This window comes from Schistocerca americana, chromosome 2 (genome assembly GCF_021461395.2).
Source record: "Schistocerca americana isolate TAMUIC-IGC-003095 chromosome 2, iqSchAmer2.1, whole genome shotgun sequence".
Taxonomy (NCBI): domain Eukaryota; kingdom Metazoa; phylum Arthropoda; class Insecta; order Orthoptera; family Acrididae; genus Schistocerca; species Schistocerca americana.
This window is the reverse complement of record NC_060120.1, coordinates 892,232,215-892,250,670: the sequence shown is the minus strand read 5'-3', so window position 1 is coordinate 892,250,670 and position 18,456 is coordinate 892,232,215. Positions and strand designations below refer to the sequence as shown.

The following is an 18,456-nucleotide window of genomic DNA, read 5'->3' as shown; positions in this document are numbered from 1 at the left end:
GATGGTTGTCTTGCCAACGTCCCCATCTGTTGACTCAGGGATCAAGACGTGGCTGCACGATCCGTTACAGCCATGCGAATAAGATGCCTGTCATCTCGACGACTACTAGTGATACGAGGCCGTTGGGATCCAGCACGGCGTTCCGTATTACCCTCCTGAACCCACAGATGCCATAGTCTGCTAACAGTCATTGGATCTCGACCAACGCGAGCAGCAATGTCGCGATACGATAAACTGCAATCGCGATAGGCTACAATCCTACCTTTATCAAAGCCGGAAACGTGATGGTACGCATTTCTCCTCCTTACACGAGGCATCACAACAACGTTTCACAAGGCAACGCCGGTCAACTGCTGTTTGTGTATGAGAAATCGGTTGGAAACTTTCCCCATGTCAGCACGTTGTAGGTGTCACCACCAGCGTCAACCTTGTGTGAATGCTCTGAAAAGCTGATCATTTGCATATCACAGCATCATCTTCCTGTCGGTTAAATTTCGCGTCTGTAGCACGTCATCTTCGTGGTGTAGCGATTTTAATGGCCAGTAGTGTAGTAATTCGGAATTGCACCTCCTACTTTTCCTCTTCTCGTGCCTGCCACATTCTCTTCATGAGCATAACGCTCTAATACAAAAGAAAGAAAAAGAAACCTTCGCTCCACGAATGAATTATCCTAATGGAAGGAAATCAGTAGACGTGATGTTAATGTACGGACAAATAAATGATTACAAATTCAGAATTCAGAAAAATTGGGTGATTTATTTAAGAGAAGGAGCTTCACAGATAGAGCAAGCCAATAACGTGTTGGTCCACGTCTGGCCCTTACGCAAGCAGTAATTCAGCTTGGTATTGATTGATAGAATTGTTGGATGTCCTCCTGAGTGATAGCGCCCAAATTCCGTCCGGGCGTTAGACTGTCGAAATCCCTAGCTCGTTAGAGGGCCCTGCCAATAATTCCCCAAGCGCACTCAGTTGGGGAGAGATCCGGCTTGCCGAAGGTTGGGTTTGGCAAGCATGAAGACAATCAATGGAAATTCTCGCCGTGTGAAGCGGGCATTATCTTGCTGAAATGTAAGTCGAGGATTTTTTTTTTGTTTTGTTTTGTTTTGGTTTTAGGGCGCAAAACTGCTATGGTCATTAGCACCCGATCCGTGACTTAGGAAACAGTAAAAACCGAAAATGGAAACCAGCAGAAATGGGAACGAAACTCAAAAAATTGGAGAAACTAAAAGCAGAAGGAAGGCTTAAAAATCCACTACAGAAAGGGGTTGGTTATCCCCAAAAAAAAGCTTCAAATGACTGACGTCATTTCACTGGCACTAATAAACTCGAGAACGCGATCGGCCGAGCGTGTGTCATCTGCTAAAATGGACGATATATCAGGCGACAGCTGTAGACGGGCGCGTAACGGAGTAAAATAGGTGCACTCAATTAAAAGGTGTCTTACCGTCCACAGCTGAGAGCAGTGGGGACAGAGTGGGGGAGGATCGCCGCTTAAAAGATGTCGATGGCTAAAAAGACAGTGCCCTATCCGGAGTCTAGTTAAAATTACCTCCTCCCGACGACGCGTTCGGGAGGAAGAGGTCCAAGCACCGATGTGCGTGGCATAAAAGAACAACTCGACGACATAAAACGCTCCGTAGATCGGTGAAGGGAATCGATTGAATAGCTGGCCGAAGAAGATAGACTGCAACCTTGGCCGCTATATCGGCCGCCTCATTCCCACAGATACCAACGTGTCCCGGGATCCAGAGGAACGCCACCGAGACGCCCCCCAGGTGGAGCAGGCGCAGACAGTCCTGAATCCGGTGGACCAGAGGGTGGACAGGGCAAACAGCTTGGAGACTGAGGAGAGAGCTGAGAGAATCTGAGCAGATAACGTACTGTATCCGCTGATGGCGGCGGATGTAGTGGACAGCCTGGAGAACAGCGTAAAGCTCCGCAGTATAAACCGAACACTGGTCGGGAAGCCGAAATTGATTTGGGGTGTCGCCAACAATATAGGCACTCCCTACACCTAACGATGTTTTCGAGCCATCAGTGCAAATAAATGTGGCTTCCTTCATTTGTGCACATAGAGCAGCAAACGCCCGACGATAAACAAGTGAAGGGGTACTATCCTTGGGAAATTGACAAAGGTCACGCAGCAGGCAGATCTGGGGACGGAGCCAAGGCGGAGCTGTACCCCAAGTTGTCAAGAAGGTTTTAGGAAAGCGGAAGGAAAGAGAATGGAGCAGTTGACGGAAGCGGACTCCCGGTGGTAGTAGGGAGGAGGGGCGGCCTGCATACCCTACATCAAAGGAGGCGTCGAAAAAAATGTCATGGGCTGGATTAGCAGGCATGAAAGACAGATGGCTAGCATAACGACTCAGAAGGACTGCTCGCCGACTGGACAGCGGAGGTTCAGCAGTCTCAGCATAAAGGCTTTCCACAGGGCTGGTGTAAAAAGCTCCAGGCACTAAACGTAATCCACGGTGGTGGATAGAGTCGAGACGCCGAAGAATAGACGGCCGAGCAGAGGAGTAAACTATGCTTCCATAGTCCAATTTCGAGCGCACTAAGGCACGATAGAGGCGGAGAAGGACCACTCGGTCCGCTCCCCAGGAGGTACCATTCAGGACACGGAGGGTGTTGAGGGATCGCAGACAGCGAGCCGAAAGATAGGAAACGTGGGAGGACCAGCACAGTTTTCTGTCAAACATAAGACCCAAGAATTTAGCGACGTCCGAAAACGGAAGGTTGACAGGTCCTAGATGTAAGGAGGGTGGAAGAAACTCCTGACGTCGCCAAAAATTAACACAAACGGTCTTACTGGGAGAAAAACGGAAGCCGGTTTCGATGCTCCAAGAGTAGAGGCGATCGAGACATCCTTGAAGACGTCGTTCAAGAAGGCTGGTCCGTTGAGAGCTGTAGAAGATCGCAAAATCGTCCACAAAGAGGGAGCCCGAGACATCAGGAAGGAGACAATCCATAATTGGATTTATGGCAATGGCAAACAGTACAACACTCAGCACGGAGCCCTGAGGTACCCCGTTTTCTTGGGAGAAAGTACGGGAGAGAGTAGTGTTCACCCGCACTCTAAACGTGCGCTCTGCCATAAGTTCGCGAAGAAAAAGGGGCAGCCGACCTCGAAAACCCCAAGAGAACAGTGTGCGAAGGATGCCTGTCCTCCAACAGGTATCGTATGCTCTCTCCAGATCAAAAAATATTGCTACTGTTTGGCGTTTCCGGAGAAAATTGTTCATGATATAAGTGGAGAGAGAAACAAGATGGTCAACTGCAGAACGATGCTTTCGGAAACCGCATTGGGCAGGTGTTAAAAGACTGCGGGACTCCAGCCACCAAGCTAAACGGCAATTCACCATACGGTCCAAAACCTTACATACACTACTCGTGAGAGAAATGGGGCGATAGCTAGAGGGGAGATGTTTGTCCTTTCCAGGTTTCGGAACAGGAACGACGATTGCTTCCCGCCATCGTCTGGGAAAAGTACTGTCGGTCCAAATTCGATTATAAATGCGAAGGAGGTAACGCAGACTATGGGCTGATAAATGCAGCAACATTTGGATGTGGATACCATCCGGTTCTGGGGCGGAGGAGCGAGAAGAATAGAGTGCATGTTGGAGTTCCCGCATGGAGAAAACAGTATTATAGCTTTCGTGATTTTGAGAGGAGAAAGCAAGAGGTTGCACTTCCGCTGCACGTTTCTTCGGGAGAAACGCTGGCGGGTAATTTGAAGAGCTCGAAATCTCAGCAAAGTGTTGACCCAAGGAGTTAGAAATTGCGACGGGGTCCACTAACGTATCACGAGCGACAGTGAGCCCAGAGACCGGGGAGAAACTAGGCGCGCCAGATAACCGTCGAAGTAGACTCCAAACTTCTGAGGAGGGAGTGAAGTTGTTAAATGAGCTAGTAAAGAATCTCCAGCTTGCCTTCTTGCTATCGCGGATGACGCGACGGCATCGCGCACGGAACTGCTTATAGCGGATACAGTTGGCCAAAGTAGGATGGTGGCGGAAAACGCGAAGAGCACGGCGCCGCTCACGTATTGCGTCACGGCATGCCTCGTTCCACCAAGGAACTGGGGGGCGCCGGGGCAATTCGGAGGTGCGTGGTATTGAACGGTCCGCAGCTGTAAGAATAACGTCGGTAAGATATGTGACCTCATCGTCGACGCTAGGAAAGTGACGGTCTCTAATGTCGCTAGAGACGAAAAAAGTGTCCAATCGGCTTGGGCAAACTTCCAGCGCCGCGGGCGCATATATGGCAGTTGAGGCTGCAGTCTAAGGACACATGGAAAGTGGTCACTCGAGTGTGTATCATCAAGGGCGAACCATTCGAAGCGCCGAGCTAGCGGAACAGTACCGACCGAAAGGTCCAAATGAGAGAAATTTGCCGTGGAGGCAGACAAAAATGTAGGGACCCCAGTGCTGAGGCAAACTAGATCCGCTTGGTGGAAGACGTCTAGCAATAGTGAGCCACGTGAACAAGGATGTGGAGATCCCCAAAGCGGGTGGTAGGCATTGAAGTCCCCAACCAGCAAATACGGGGGTGAAAGCTGACCAAGAAGATGAAGGAGATCAGCTCGTGCCATTGGTGTGGACGATGGAATGTATACAGTACAAAGAGAAAAGGTATATCCAGAAAGGGAGAGACGGACAGCGACAGCTTGGAAGGAAGTGTTTAAGTGGATTGGGTGATAATGGAGAGTATCATGGAGAAGAATCATGAGTCCTCCATGGGCTGGAGTGCCTTCAACAGAGCGGAGATCAAATCGGACAGACTGAAAATGGGGGAGAACAAATCGGTCATGGGGACGCAGCTTTGTTTCCTGAAGACAGAAGATGACCGGCGAGTAGGATCGTAAGAGGATCGACAATTCATCCCGATTGGCTCGAATGCCGCGGATATTCCAGTGGATAATCGACATAGGGTGAACAGAAAATGGAGGAATGTGACCAAGGTTGCCGTCAACGACTGCTCAGAGCTTGCGACCGACAGCACGGAATGGCATTCAGCCGAAGGCAGAAGATCCTGATCCATAGGTTGTTCAGGAGCAGCTCCTGCCACCAGCGATCGGCCGGTTGATCGGCCGCCAGCAGTGCGCCTCGGCGACACAGAGGACGGACGAGGGCGATTTCCGCCAGGTGGTGCTGTAGATGAGGCACGCCTGGGCGGAGAAGGAGAGGAACTGGGTTTCTTATTAGCCTTCTTGGAAATATGATGTTTAGATGAAGGAGGAACCGATGGTTGTGAAGTTGGGGTACGTAAAAAATCTTCACGAGTATGCTCTTTTTTTCCAAGTCTTGGTGTCTGACTTTTGAGCTCGAGATTTAGCAGAACCCGATGAAGAGTGAGCCATAGAGTGGGCAGGCCAAAGTGGTGAGGTTGAACGGGCGATCTTTGCGCTGGCCGATCTGACGACCGTGGCACTAAAGGTGAGGTCGCAAGTCTGCGTGGCCGCCTCCTTTGTTGGCCGAGGAGAAGCAAGGACAGTACTGTATTTTCCTGTCTGAGGCACGGTGGGCTGTCGACTGGCGAATAATTTTCGAGCAGCAAAGGTCGACACCTTTTCCTTCACTCTTATTTCCTGGATGAGCTTTTCGTCATTTAAAAATGGGATAATCTCGAGAGGAAGCAGCGTGGTCACCCATACAGTTGATGCAGTGAGGGGATGGAGGTGGACAAGCACCCTCATGGGCATCTTTGCCACACGTAACACATTTGGCCGGATTGGAACAGGACTGGCTGGTGTGATTGAACCTTTGACACCGATAGCAACGCGTAGGCTTTGGGACATAAGGGCGAACGGAAATTATCTCATAGCCTGCTTTGATTTTCGATGGGAGTTGAACTTTGTCAAATGTCAAGAAGACAGTGCGGGTTGGAATGATGTTCGTATCAACCCTTTTCATAACTCTATGAACAGCCATTACGCCCTGGTCAGACAGGTAGTGCTGAATTTCTTCATCGGACAATCCATCGAGGGAGCGTGTATAAACGACTCCCTGTGAGGAATTTAAAGTGCGGTGCACTTCAACCCGGACAGGGAAGGTGTGGAGCAGTGAAGAATGCAGCAATTTTTGTGCCTGGAGGGCACTGACTGTTTCTAACAACAAGGTGCCATTCCGTAATCTGGAACAAGACTTTACAGGACCTGCAATTGCGTCGACACCTTTCTGAATAATGAAAGGGTTGACCGTGGAGAAGTCGTGACCTTCGTCAGACCGAGAAACAACAAGGAACTGTGGCAACGAAGGAAGAACTGTCTGTGGCTGAGACTCAGCGAACTTGCGCTTGTGAGCAGACACAGTGGAAGGTGAGGAAACCATTGCGGAAGAATCCCCCATGATTACCGGCGTCTCCGATGGCGCGCTCCTCCCTTGTGGGGGCCCTCTCTGAGGGCACTCCCGCCTTAGGTGATTGTTCACACCTCAGGCCACACCTCCCGACAAACGGACGGAGGGACCAGTCGGCACTTTCGGAAGGTATCAGCTCGGGTAATCACCCCTCCCTGGGCCTGGCCGTAACCTGGGGGTACGTACGTGTCCTACCTATCTACCCGGGGCGGGGAATTACGCGTTACCCCGTCACCGGCTACGCATGGAAATGCGTGGGTCGGCCTTCAGACACGCACAGGGAGGAAGAAAGAGAAAGGGAAAAACAAAGAAAGGGAAAGGAAAGAAGAGAGGTCTCAAACGCCGCAGCAGAGAAAAGGGTAAAGAGAAGAGGTAAGAAAAAGAGAAGGACAAAGGAAGGATGAAGACATACAAGCAAAGAAGGCAAAGAATGTGTTACATTTACGAGCGTCCATCTCCGGACATAGGCACAAACAATACTCCCAGAGGGGGAGAAAGGGAAGTAAAGAGCCAGTGGTGAGGGGAGGGGGGGGGGGCGAAGATCAGAGATAGGAAAGGATGCGGAAAGGGAAGGCATGCAGCCCGGAAAGGAAGGAGGGCCTCATTAGGTCGGGGTCCCGTGCTCGCTACGCACGTATCCACAAAAAGAGTTGTGGATCCTCTGGGGGGTAAGTCGAGGATGACTTGTCATGAAGGACAACAAAACGGGATGTAGAATATCGTCGACGTACCGCGAATGACAACCTAAAATGTCCTCTTATGAAATAAAATAGCACCCCAGACGATCACTCCTGGTTGTCGGGTTGTATGGAGCGCGACAGTCGGACTGGTACCCAACTGCTGTCTAAGGTGTCTCCAGACACGTCTTCGGCAGTGATGAATCCCGCTGCGAACTGATCCCCGATGACCAAAGAACACGTTTCTGAAGACGCCTCAGACAGTGGTGGGATTCCAACCGGACTTTCACTCGCCCTACCAGCCGACATCCAGGAGTGATGGTGTGGGCTGCCATTCTGTTTCATTCTTACAACACAGCGTTATGTCGATCATGTTCCACGCCCCATTTTGATCCCATTTATGGCAACCGTACTGGGCTTAAATTGCAGCAAGATAATGTCCTCTCGCACATGGAGGGAGTTTCTACTTGTTGTCGTGTTTGCCAGTCCCTACCTCGATCAGCAGGGTCGCTGGATCTCTCCCCAATAGGCAACGTTTGGAACATTATGGACAGGGCCCTCCAATCATCTCAGCATTTTGACGATTTAACAGATAATTTTGCACTATAGTTCTCAGGACATCCACCAACTCCGTCAATCAATGACAAGGCGAATTACTGTTTGCATAACGGCCAGATGTGGACCAAAGCGTTATTGACTTCCTGATTTTGTGAGTCTTCAATGTGGTGTCACCGCCAGACACCACACTTGCTAGGTGGTAGCCTTTAAATCGGCCGCGGTCCGCTAGTATACGTCGGACCCGCGTGTCGCCACTGTCAGTGATTGCAGACCGAGCGCCACCACACGGCAGGTCTAGAGAGACTTCCTAGTACTCGCCCCAGTTGTACAGCCGACTTTGCTAGCGATGCTACACTGACAAATACGCTCTCATTTGCCGAGACGATAGTTAGCATAGCCTTCAGCTACGTCATTTGCTACGACCTAGCAAGGCGCCATTACCAGTTTATATTAAGATTATCATTATGTATCAACAAGAGCGATGTTCTCCAATTGTGGATTAAAGTTAAGTATTCCAAGAGCTTCGTACTTTATTTATTAGACTCAACTCCTTTAACTGTTCCAGACCTCACGCCCGTTTGCGTGAGCTTAAACGCGTGCCTTTCGGCTTCCTCCATACTCCGTGAATTGGCTCCTGCCAATTCACATCATTCAATATGTTCAAATGTGTGTGAAATCTTATGGGACTTAACTGCTAAGGTCATCAGTCCCTAAGCTTACACATTACTTAACCTAAATTATCCAAAGGACAAACAAACACACCCATGCCCAAGGGAGGACTCGAACCTCCGCCGGGATCAGCCGCACAGTCCATGACTGCAGCGCCTAAGACCGCTCGGCTAATCCCGCGCGGCTTGTCTTCAATCAATCATCCAATTTTTCTGACATTATCATTTGTTAGTCTGTACATGTACATTACATCTACGGATTTCTGTCCCTTAAGGATAATCACTTTGTGGTACGTCTTCTTTTTGTTTTAGAATATATTTCCACTGGCCAACATCCACTTGGTTCCTGCCGCAGGGTTAACCCACGACGCCTGTGGCGCTTATCTCTGACCGTGACCGCCAACTGGAAACTGTCAACAGTCTGCTGCACTCTTATCGAACAAAGCCGCCTTTCAATCGTTGAGCGGTAATACGTCGAATATAATCTTCCCGAATGAATATTTCCTGCCAGATGTTTCTGCACACCAAGTCGCCTTCTGCGAGTGCTATGACTGGTGACAAAAGAATGGCCCAATTGATTACAAAATGTAGTTACCTCCGGTGATTAAATAGCACTTGAGCATTAACATATTCTGAATTCAAACATAATTAGGTATCTCGAACAGAACAAACTCGTCGATGCTTGCAGAATGGATTCCTACAATATCGACCATGTTGAACCTAAATAGCGCTTTTCATACACGAAATCCTGTAAGTCATGGATCAAGGCTATCAATCAGATACACCACTTCTTGACTCCCGAAAATCATTTGACTCGTTCCTACACTTGCGTTTATTAGCAAAAGCACTATTATATGGGGCATAAAAAAAGTGACTGGGCTGAGAATTCCTTGGTAGGATGGACGCAGCATGCATCCTCGACGGACACCCAAAACTGAAGTGGAAGTAATTTCAGACGACCATATTAAAATATGTTGAGATCCTTTTTGTTCGTGTAATATACTAACGATGTGGCAGATAATATTAATATAAACCTCAGATTTTTTTGCAGACGATGCAGTTATCTATAATAAGTTTACATATAGGGTGATTCCGTCATTATGTTACAAACTTTAAGGGATGATGGAGAAGGATAAATGTATCAATTTGAGGTAAGGGATCTGTCTGGAAACGACTAAGTCGAAAGTTATAAGCGAATATCGTGAAGATATCTCTGACAGAGGACCCCTTCTACTTAAATTTCTTTGCTTTCCGTATTTTGTGAGGACGTAGTATGGTCAAAAACTAGAAAAAAATGTCCAGTAGGCATGTTCTCTAAAGTACACACCTTAAAGAGATATCAGCACTCGTCCATCTCTTCTACTGAATGAGTGCTCATAGCTTTTGAGATAAGCATCTTACAGCCCACGTCGTTTCCGGACCAGAGTCCCTTACCTCAAATTTATAGACTTACTCTTCTCCATCATCTCTGGAACTTTGTAATAATATCACAGTATTACCCTGCATGGCAGAGGGTACTCTGTGTGATAACAGCGACATTTTGGCCTCGTCCATCCCTTATGGAGCGAGGAAAACATACGTATTACTCTTTATATGCCTGTACATCTACATCTATACTCCGCAAGTCACCCTACGACATGTGGCGGAGGGTACACCTTTTGTACCACTATTCTTTCTCTCCCTTCACTAATAGATTGGCAAATAGTGTATGGGAAGACTAACTGTCGATAAACCTCCGTATGACATCTAATATCTTTGATTTGCTCGTCGTGATCTTTTCGCAAGACGTATATGGGAGGAAATAATACGTTGCCTGCCTATTCCTTGTATGTACGCTCTCGGAATATCGACAGTAAACAACTCCGTGACACACACTGCGTCTCTTGTAACATTTATCACTGTACTTCGTTGATCATCTACAAATTACATTTCTTTTAGATTTTTCCACTGGATCCAATCCTGGCATCATCTCCTATAATCAGTTTCATGCGGTCATTCCATTTTAGGACGCTCTGGCTCCTTACTACTAGATGTCTTACAGTTGTTTTTGCCAATAGCTTACTCGAAGAGCAATGGATCTCTTCGTATACTTCCGCGCAAAAGTTTGTTGAGGTCTTAAGCCTGAAGACTGGTTTGATGCAGCTCACCACGCTAGTCTATCCTGTGCAGGCCTCATCTCTGCTTAACCACTGCAACCTACATTCTTTTGAACCTGGTTAACTTTAGTGGCCTTCCTCTGCTATTCTAATAACCCCCCTCCTCTACCTCCCTTTCTTCTACAGTTCCCTCCATTACCAAATTTATGATACCTCAGGATATGGGTGGTACTGGTTTATTACATGCACAAATCAGTGCTAATAATTTCATACAGTCAAAGTCGCAAATAAACTGGCCAATATATTATGAAAACTAAGAAGGTACACCGTTATCCATCATTTTGTACACCCTGCTTACTGTAGGACATTTATTTCTGTACGACCTAAGTTTTCCTAAATACACAGCAATGAATAAGGGAAAAAAATCTTAGTTTTCCACTCCACATCCCCTAATTGAAATTTAGGTGTGTTTATCTGCCGGGTGCTGCGAGAAGACATCTTATTCAGCTCATCCGTTACGCTGAATTCACTATCGATATTTTCTCTGTTGTGACCGTTTCCATAACAATGTGCCACGCACAAAACGACCTACGTCCTCGAAGGGCTCCGATGAGCAGTGCTGCTAAAATTTAAGATTACTTTAGGAACAGCAGTCACCAGTAGAGAAGTAGCACATTGTTTTGTAATGAAAATGTGACAGAATTAACAGCAGTTAGAGAAGAGGAAGGATACGCTATGAGTAAAGTAAAGAAAGACTGAAAAATGTTGAGAAAGACAAATGTGAAGGGGGCGGGAGTGAGTATGGGTGTCCGCAAAAATTTACAAGTGGCCGGGGAGGAAGTGGGGAGGGGGAAGGTGTAAGCCGCAACGAGAAAATGGTATAATTGTCCATGGGCATTGTTGCAACAAAACGTAAGTTATACAGCAACTGCTAAAGCCACAGTACTGTCACACTGCTACTGGCCACGCAATGCTATAACAGGCTAAACGAGTGGTTTCGCAGAATCACAGGAAATCGCTTCTGGAAGTCTATTACAATTCTATAATGAATAAAAATTCAGAACTCCAGATTTATGGAGGGGAGCGAATTGCCGCCCCCCCCCCCCACCAAATCCCTCCCACCCCTCCAAACCTTGAGAATGCCCGTCGGGGGGGGGGGGGGGGGCATGCCGCGAGGGGTTTGTCTTTCTTGGTGTAACAGAGGAGCAAGAACAACATGCTCTACATGAATAACGAAAGAGGGTGAGGGGAGCGAAGGAAGGGGACAAGACACCTTCATTTTACAAAATGAACCGACAGACAAATGGAAAAAGAAAATGTTGACTCCAGGCATAAAGAAGGTGGAAGCGCACGACATTCGTGCCACATATGATTACGATTGTAAATAGTCATATTCTCATACCAACATGATCAAAAAAACCAAGGTTAAGATGTGCACTTTAAAACACAGAACTAGAGACATCTGTTATATTTGCGATGCCGTGCTTTCCAGGAGCTGCGCGATCTATCACGGGAAGCACACAACTAACGGTGTGACTATTTCGCAACACGACGGTGGCAATCGACGCGGATGAAACTACCATCCTCGAGCAAGATTGGAAGCCGTCTAACATTAACTCACGACTACAGACTGCAGTCAGAGCGGCAGCCTTGGCTGGTGAAATGGCGTGTTAGAATAAACGTCGACAAGTGCGAAGCCGTTCTGTTCACTAGAAGACCGAAACTACTGCGCAAACATCACCACTGCAACCCAACAACACTACATGCACGCCCAATACGTTTCGTGTCTGGCTGGACCGGAAACTGTTCTGGGGGGACCACATTCAACACGTGACCTACAAAGCAAACGCAACTTTACCCTATGCTTAACACGCGTAGCACACTGAATAGGAGGGTGTCCAGGTCCATGTACACCACACTTATCAGACCTCTGATGACGTATGCTGCTCCCGTCTGGTGATACGCTGCGCCCACACGCCTGCGCCCTCTGCAGCTCATACAGAACAAAGTACTCAGAATCATAAGCAACGCTCCGCGCTATACACGCACCGCGGATCTTCACCGGGAATATCGACTAGATATCATCTTGCAGGTATTCCAAAAACTCTCCAAACGATTGTACAGAAACACGAGACACTCGCGTAACCGGTTTATCCTCTCTCTGGGTAACTACGACCACAACCATAGATGGAAACATAATAGACCAAAGACACTATTAGCAAGAAACTAAACATCTACGGTCCATAGCACGCTAACACGACAGTGCTGGCGAGCCCCTGCAACACAGCTACCACTGGCAACCCAAGATGCTCTACCCGCCGAAAAACAGGCAATTGCAGGGAAACCGTACTGTACACAGCACGCAAACCAGCCCCCCCCCCCCCCCCCCCCTGCACTGTGAGCTGATCTATGACCGATCGCCCACTAACGTATGATGACCTTGAACTATTACAGGAACGCAGCAGCTGCAGCAGGCCCTACAACGAGCACCCGCAACGACAAAGATAACGACGCACGATACCTCGCACTAACATATCCACACATTGCATGCACTGTTGCAGCTAGCAAGCCGCTACTGCGCTTACTACCCGTCCTACTGTCGCAGAGGTTTTTTTGCCTTGGCGCTTGCCTTGGCACTTTTTTCCCTCTGCCCTTACAAACCGCTACCCTTCGATCGCTTTCGTCCACTTTCTGTCTCCTGATGGACCATGTCAATGAGTAATCCTACCCAGACGCATGGACAACATCACAGCCCGCATCCTGTGACTCACGATTTGAAAACTAACATGTTATACGGAAGTGACAGTAGAACTTTTGGTTTGGTCACCACGTTGGTGCGGGCGTGGAGGGGCCCCATCCAAATTTTCACTCATGTGTCGTAAGGACTGCAGTACCTGGACATACTTAGTTGAAACAAACGCTGCTGCTTTAGTACGACCAGCTTCTCAAGGGTTTGTGACGTCTCGAGGTTCCGTTTTACGAGACTACTTAACACATTACCGGAGCACCGGCCTAAGCAAAACTCTACAAGTCTGGCCGTTTCAGCATTAATTTTTTTATCTTCCATCAGAGACTGGTATCATTGTAAGTTACAACGAATCACGTTACTTCAAAAAACAACAACAACAACAACAATAATAATAATAATGAAATGGCAGAGTCGAAGCATGGTATACTAAAGAATGGTGATGAGTATTTACCTTTACATTTATCTGCGTATCACAGTGAAGTCATAGCGGACTATACCTGCTTTGAATAATGGACACTGTATTTGTACTACTTTTGAAGAGGGAACAGCTGTGTCCCCTATTCGTGGAATGGGCCAGAGCCGCCTGCTTTCTTACCCACTGTGTTAAAGATCGCTTCATTTCGATACCAGTGATCGAGGTACGAGTCAACAGCTCATAACCACTCTGGACGATCTTTCATTTCTGTTCATGCCAAATATACTGCTAACGCATTTTGTAACTGGAGCCGTTACCAGTAGTTTCAACTTCGAATGAACAGCAGGCACCCAAGCGTTTGGTGGAAGATTAGAACAAAAAATAACGAGACCTGAACTTCATTAGGACAGATTTGTGGTCTGCCACTGCTCGGTGGTAAGCGCTCTCGTACGGTATGCAACTGCTCGAAAAACTTTGAATCTCGATTTCTTGAAAGTGCTTGAAAAGCTTATTATTAGAGCAGCATCTTTTGTTACATCTAAGTACGTACTACAATCTTGAGACAGCAAAATCTATTACCTGTTGTGTGTATGCTTCCCTTGTTTGTAAGAAGTCATTTCATTATTAGTTTCTCCATGTACGAAGGGCGATGATGGCACAATTGTATGTTAAATTAATGAATAGTGGCGCCAGTTGCTAATGAGACCTTTATTCTAGGCCTTTTTCAAATGTGTCTGAAACTACCGTTGTTAAAAGATGCTAAGATAGGTACAGTTTAAGTTCAGAAACAATCTATACTTCTCTGCGCTATAGGGAAGCAACGACAAATAGCAGAAACAACAGAAGTCAAGTGGATTTAAAAACTGACGCCTGCTTAGTGTACTACAAACGTTACGTTGATAACATATTCCGTCATATTCTGTGGCTCACAACGAGAATATGTCCGCAGCTCGTGGTCAAGGGGCTAGCGTTGCTGCGTCTGGATCACGGGGGTTCCGGGTTCGATTCCAGGCCAGGTTGGGGATTTTCTCTACCCAGGGACTGGGTGTGTTCTCGTGATTTCATCACCACCATTTGTGAGAGAGACTAGATTGGATTGTGAAAAGAAAATGGACTGTGTAAAAATTGGTACGGGCGTTATGACCGCGCAGTTGAGCGTCCGACAATCCAATCACCACCACCACCACCACCACCACCACCACCACAACAACAACAAGAATTTGATCAGTGTGTAAATGTCTTTAACAAAATGCATAATTTTTATTGGCAAGCACCAGCGGGAAAAAAAGCATTAACTTTTTATTTCCACTGCCATAAATCATTGTTACTCTGCTGCTACTGCATGGGGGTGAGGTACGAGATACAGCGTTTTCCAGTTCTTTCCTGAAGCTGCGGTGGTTTCCTTCGTCAGTAGCGACTAGAATGTGACGTCGACCTGTACTATTACTGTTCTTTCGTGTTAGTGGTCTCTCAGATCGCAAGTGCGACTTTGCGTTATAGATTCAGTAGCCAGCTCTTCGTCTACTGTTCGTGTTATAGAACCTGACTTCAAGGATACGTTTAAAAAAAAACAAACCCTGTGGACAGTTTAGGAAGTGATGTTGGATCAGATAGCGACAACCAAACTGAAAGCGAACATAATTCAGGGTAGGAACAGTGCGGAAGTGAAGACGAATTTGTTTTCTCACCTGTGAATGCCTTGAATGAAGCACGTAATGAAGACAGTGGTGTAGAGACTGAATCTTTAGTAAAGGTTTTTCTAGAGGTATATATGGTCGAAACAAATAAGGCTTGTCGTCTAAGCCTCTTCCAACGTTGGGCAATTGCATTTTTCCGCATGTTGGACATAAGTGGGGTGAAAGCGTTTGTCCTTCATAATTCCTACAAAGACGACACTCAGGTATGCAGCTTTAATTTTTGCTAACTCCTTGGTGGCACCACACACAAAATGCGAGTCAATAACTATCACCTACCCCGTGCACTTCGTGCATCCATTCACCGTAGAGCTTAGGGAAGGATGGGGAAAGAAGTTGGCCGTGTCCTTTCAAAGGAATCATCAACATTTGCCTGGTGCGATTTAAGGAAATCACGGAAAACTTAACGAGGATGGGCGGACGAGGGTTTGATCCGTCATCCTCCGGAATGCGAGTCCAGCGTGCTCTCCACTGCGGCACCTTGTTCGGTATCCCATTCACAGTGTTTTGGGTGTAGAGAACGGAATTCGTTATAGAACGATTGGAAAAACGCAAAACATGCCCCACCTGTCGCCCAGAAACGAAGAGAAACACGCCTTTGTTGCAAGAAACCAATCTGACTCTAATCTCTTCAAAAATGTCCTGGGAGCGCAAACCAAATCTCTGTAAGGAAACTAAAAATTTAAAAAGTACAAGTGAAATTTTAATTTTTTGAATGTTTTATGGGATTTTTCTGTTTTATTATTACATGTATAATACAAAATAAAAAAGATATAGCAAAAAGTAAAGTTTGGAGTGCAACGTATTTGAGTTTTCATAATATTAACATTAGCATGTAATAACTGTGTTCATTTTGAGCAGATTTCTGTTTAAATGCGTTTTTTCGTAAAAATAATTTTTAAAATTTATTTGAATATATATTTTGTGTGGTATTAATCTAACCTTTTGCATAAAAGCTGTAGGCTACTTTTTTCACTGAAACTGTTAAATACAATTTTTATGGCTATTTAAATACACCAGTGTGTCAGGCTGCCACCTAGGACTGTGACAAAAAAAAATGACTAAGGGTTAAACTGCCACTACATACTAATGAAGTAAAAAAGGAACTTCGCTGGTTGCGAAATATATCCAGGAATGACGGCTATCATAGCGTGGTCGATGATGAAATTTATAATTTCATTTCATCTAAAAGGAATCAACAAACACAAAATGGGGTACGACATAACAAATAATTCGTACTGGGCAGGTCTCATGTAAACTGAATAGGTTTTAAAAACCATGTAAACATCGCATATACATCTCAGCCTACATTTTTACGACTTTCAATATATGGCAGTAACGCAACGCAAGACTAATATCAAAACTGTGGCACACACAAAATTTTGTGCCCTGATTGCAAGGCTACCTACATCAAACAAAAGAGGAGGAAATTTAAAATGCAATACAAGTAACACACAGAATTAAAACGAAATGAACCTAAGAAGTAAATGCACCTACGCAGCTCACTTCACACAAGATAGTTACACTGTGCACAACATCGGAAACGATATGGTAATCCGTCATACAACGAAGAAGGGGTACTTTATGGACATATATAAAGAAATAGAAATTTATACCCACCTGGAAAAACCACAGAAAAACACGCTTGAAGAGCAATACACACAAGAAAAACCGGTTCTGGCAACGTCCTTTACAGATGCTGCGCTACTTCGAAAATGTTTACGAATATGCTTTTGTAAGCAGTCTGCGGTGCGTCCAATCTACGCCAGAGCTCTCTACTGTCCCCTATGGTTCAACTTTAGCACGCTAGAGGACATAACATTCCACTCACTTCGATATCACGTCCACTCCGACTGTACTACACTTTAATTAAATCTAAAAAAAAAAGTTTTAGTCTTTTGTTGGTAAAGCATGCATTTTGATATTTTAACAGTCAGAATACAACTTTTCTAAAAGCTATAGCATGCTAATACTTTCAATGTATCAAATTGTACAGATTTTATAATCAAGAAAAAAGATGTCTTTGGGCATATAACTTTTTCAATTCATGCAGCTTTTACTGTTTTTATCATTTGACCTTGCTTCTCTATAGTACAACGAAAGTTTTATTTCTGTTTTTTTATTTATTTCTGTAGTTTTCCTGTTATGTAAAATATTTATATATCCATCGTATTATGCATTAACAATGGCAATTTCAGATACACTTGAAAATGATGTGATATAAATGCCGAATGCGGTCGTGGTCTTCATAAAGTTCTTATTAACAACGGCTTTTCATTAAATTATATTAATTTTATTGTTAACATTGAGAGATGCTAAAGGAATAGTGGACGAGTTGAATTAATTGACATCTGTCCAGTCAGTCACCAGCTGGACAAACGGGTAATAGGTGAAGGAAGAACCGTTTCTCCTCGTGCTGCGGGAAACACACTGACATGTAGTTGGGCGTTACGTTGTTATTTTTCGTTAACAGTTTGCTGGAGGAAAAAAATATGACGTCTACATCTATCGTTTTTCCTTATAACGCATCATCCCGCAGACTGGAAGGAAGCTCAGACGTTGACTATTAAATCTGCAGGGCCCATGACTAGACGATTGCATGCAAGCTGACGTCAGATCACGATGTCAATATTTAGCTGTGCTGACAGTCAGTAGCGCTTCATACGTCGGCGCTCTGTCCTTGTCGATGTTTGTCTTACTGTAAAACAAGCCCATTTGCTAGCTCAAGTAACGTGCCTCAACTGTGCGATCCTGTGCTCCTGAACCCATCGATTTCATATTCGCGGGGTCACGATCAACGTGAACATAAACCACGTCCTCATTGATGACGACCCTGCCGCTGTCGTATTCCAACACGTTTCTCCATCCTAAATGAGATACAATACGATCGTCTCACATACAGCTAATATTCAGAAGCGATTTCTGAATAAGGAACCCGCTGTGTAATGTTATCTTACATACGGAGTATATGTGACGTTACTCATATCTGCTTTGTGCAGTTGTGATGAAATGCTAATGATTTGCACATCCGAGCATCAGTTCATGGCAATTTGGATGCCGCCTTCATAGTGTTGCAGTTTTAATGGTCATCAGTGTACAGCGCTAAAAATAATTGCTTACTAATTGGTAATGCAAGCAGTCCCTCTCTGTCTCTCTTCTTTTTGTCAAACCTCGTAGTCGTCGAGCTGTGAGGAACTGATAATAACCGTTTCTGGCTGAAGTTTCCTGTGGAATTGTACATTT

At 45.8% G+C, this 18,456-nt stretch overlaps 1 protein-coding gene across 2 annotated transcripts in view; it reads right to left on the bottom strand.

The window, feature by feature from the left end:
* Positions 1-18,456, bottom strand: part of LOC124595841 (glutathione S-transferase-like) — a 76,009-nt gene that overhangs the window by 40,808 nt on the left and 16,745 nt on the right. Inside the window, exon 1 of one of the 2 annotated variants that reach the window (XM_047134741.1) lies at positions 16,834-16,969. The exons of the other annotated variant lie outside the window; for it this stretch is intronic. The gene's annotated coding sequence lies outside the window, so the exon portion shown is untranslated. Of the gene's footprint in view, positions 1-16,833; positions 16,970-18,456 lie in introns of those variants that run through there. 2 annotated transcript variants of the gene reach the window in all.